At 40.1% G+C, this 3,465-nt stretch overlaps 1 pseudogene; it reads right to left on the minus strand.

The window, feature by feature from the left end:
• Positions 1-470: 470 nt before the first annotated feature.
• Positions 471-3,224, minus strand: LOC129472185 (small ribosomal subunit protein uS10-like; annotated as a pseudogene).
• Positions 3,225-3,465: the final 241 nt, after the last annotated feature.

A 3,465-nucleotide genomic window follows, 5' to 3' on the forward strand; every position in this document is an offset into this window, starting at 1 on the left:
AAATAGATACAACATAAAATGTACCATTTTAACCATTTTAAAGTATACAGTTCAGTGGCATTAACTATGATTACATTGTTATGCAGTCATCACCATCATCTATCTCTAAATATTTTCCGTCTTCCTGAACTGAAATTCCATACCCGTTAAATAATAACTCCCCATTCCCTCTCCCTCCCGTATCCTGGCAACCACCATTCTACTTCCTGTCCCAGGAACTTGACTACTCTAGGTACCTCATATAAGTGGAATCATATAGCATTTGCCCATTTGTGACTGGCTTATTTTCACTTAGCATAACGTCTTCAAGTTTCATCTATGTTGTAGCATACGTTAGAACTTCTTTTTAGGGCTGAATATTATTCCATTGCATATATACACCACATTTTGTTTACCTATTCATCAGTTGATGGACATTTGGGTTGCTTCCATCTTTTGGCTATTGTGAATACTGCTGCTATGAACACAAGTGTACAGATACCTGTTTGAGTACCTGATTTCAATCTTTTTGGGGGTATATACCTAGAAGTAGAATTGCTGGATCATATGGAAATTCTATTTTTAATTTTTCGATGAACCATCATACTGTTTTCCATGCAGTTGTACCATTTTACATTCCATTAACCACGCACAAGAGTTTTGATTTCTTCATGTCTTGGTCAACACTTCTTTTCTTTTCTTTTCTTTCTTTTTTTTTTTTTTTTTTGGTAGTAGCCATTCTAATGGGTGCGAAGTGGTATCTCATTGTGATTTTGATTTGCATTTTCCTGATGATTAGTGATATTGCATACTTTTTATGTGTTTATTGGCTATTTGTATATCTTTTTTGAAAAAATGTCTTTTCAAGTCCTTTGCCCATTTTTTTTTTAACAACTGGCAATCAATTTATTAAAATAGTTGACTTAAGCATCTCCAATGATGACTTCCACCTCAACTCCTGGCTCCATACTGATGGAAGTAATCTGCTGAATCTCAGAAGGTCTGTGCAAGTCAATGAGTTGCTTGTGGATTCTCATCTGGAAATGATCCCACGTCTTAGAACCTTCACCAAAAGGAGTTTTTCTTGTAGCGATTCTCGAAGTAGGCATTTGAACTGGTCCTTTCACTTTGAGATTCCTTTCCTTTGCTCCTCTGATCAAGTCAGCACACACCTCCTCCAGGGATTTTAAGCTGTGGCTCATAAAGAGTGATTCGAATTCAGTGAATTGCCACCTCCGGCTCCACGGGTGTTTTTCCAGTACCTTTAAAAGCCACAGCTGCTGCGTGGCTTCCTGACTGACTGGTTCCTCAGTGAGAGCAACAGCAGCGAGTCAGGAGCAGGAGCAGAAGCGGGCAGACCACAGCTCGGCACCACTTTCGACGACGTCTTCCTCAAAGAGCTCTAAATTTTTTTTTTTTTTTGAGACAGAGTCTCCCTCTGTAGCCCAGGCTGGAGTGCAGTGGTGTGATCTCAGCTCACTGTAACCTTTGCCTCCCGAGTTCAAGCGATTCTCCTGCCTCAGCCTCCTGAGTGGCTGGGATTATAGGCATGTACCACCACACCCAGCTGAAGTATTTTTAGTAAAGATGGGTTTTCACCATGTTGGCCAGGCTGGTCTGAACTCCTGACCTCAAGTGATCCGCCCACCTTGGCCTTTCGAAATGCTGGGATTACAGGTGTGAGCCACTGCACCCTGCCCAAGAGCTCTAATTTTTAAATAGCTTATTTACAAAGCACTCTGGGCTTCAGGTCAAACATTTGTCAAGCATCTGCAATATCCCAAGAACTATGCAGATTTCATTAACTAATTTTAAAATTAAATTAAGACCCAGAGAGGTAATAGGATCTATATAAGAATGTTCAAAATAGTGAAAATAGCCCTGTATCTGGAGGTTTAGCTCTGCCACTATCATGATTTCTACTGTACAACAGACCCATGCAAGTCACTTTAAACTATTTCATAGGTTAAAGGCCTTTTTACCAAAGAAGAAAGAAAAAATTTTAAATTAAGTCCTTACTCGTGCCAGGACCTGTGCTAAGGTGTGTGTGTGTGTATATAACGTTTCTCATTTAAATCTCCTGAAACGTCTGTAAGATAGGTTCTACTATTATCCCCATTTTACAGATGGAAACATGAGCTTAGAAATGCTAAGTCACCAGCTAGAAATAATGCAGCTAGTAAGTGACAGTTATTTGAATAGAGTCTGACATCAGAGACTGTACTCTTTCAAGCATGCACACAGTATTTGGATACTCTTGTATCACAGATAATATAGGGAATTTCAATATGTAAAACAATTAGTTCACAATTTTAGTCAATTTGGTACGTATCATTCACATGCTTATAAACAGAAAATAATAGGAAAAATCAGTCAACAAACACCTGGGGAGAGAGGGAAAAGGCAACTTCATTTCTCTTTTGATAAGATTCTAAATACCACAAATAGGAGAAAATAGCCGAATCGAAAGTTAGGAAATCCGTAACTTCAACCTTCATAAAGCGTAAAGTGTGTCTTTAAGAAGCAAAGATTTAGGGAAGTCCCATTTGGGCACCCCTCACTCTCAAAAATAAGAGAGCTTTTCTGCTTTTTCTTTTTTCTTTCTTTCTTTTTTTTTTTTTTTTGAGACAGAGTCTCATTCTGTCACCTAGGCTGGAGTGCAATGGTGCAATCTTGGCTCACTGCAACCTCCGCCTCCCAGGTTCAAGTGATTCTCCTGACTCAGGCTCCTGAGTAGCTGGGATTATGGGTACATGTCACCCTGCCCGGCTAATTTTTGCATTTTTAGTAGGGACAGGGTTTCACCATTTTGATCAGGCTGGTCTCGAACTTCTGACCTTGTGATCCACCTGCCTCGGCCTCCCAAAGTACTGGGATTACAGGTGTGAGCCACTGAGCCCGGCCCTGTTCTCCTTTTTCTTTCTTTTGCCTATTAAACCTCTGCTCTTAAAACGCATCTCCCCCTCCGGCCCCGCCCCCCTAGCCCCCAAAGAAAGAGGCAAAGATTTAAAAGGTTAACAGGAAAAGACTACTTTATCACATTTAGCTTGAATGCTAAGTAGTAACATTTACTAAGGTCCACAGTTTACTGCTTACTACACAGTTTACTACTTTACTACACAATAACCCACCCTGGACTGATGGCTTCTTCAGGAACACAGAGAGAATGTGAAATACAGGAATTCCTGATAATCCTGCATTCTTTGAGCATCCATTATAATCAAGCTGATGTTTTTATCCGTCATCATTGTGTATAGTTCCTTTGTTGTAATTGCTCCTTTCTCTTTGGTCTCACATTTTTTCATTCTTTTCACCATTGCTCTTTTGGGTTTTGTCTTTGGAATCCAATACATTCTCCAAAGAACCTTTAGCCAATGCGCCACCATCCTCTCTTCCTGTTTCCTGCCTTTTTTGCTGTAGCTGCTGTGCTTCCTCCTGCCTGTGCTTTTCCTCAAGTTTTTTCTGGACTTCAGCTTCTTTATATCT

Source organism: Symphalangus syndactylus, chromosome 22 (assembly GCF_028878055.3).
Source record: "Symphalangus syndactylus isolate Jambi chromosome 22, NHGRI_mSymSyn1-v2.1_pri, whole genome shotgun sequence".
Lineage (NCBI taxonomy): Eukaryota > Metazoa > Chordata > Mammalia > Primates > Hylobatidae > Symphalangus > Symphalangus syndactylus.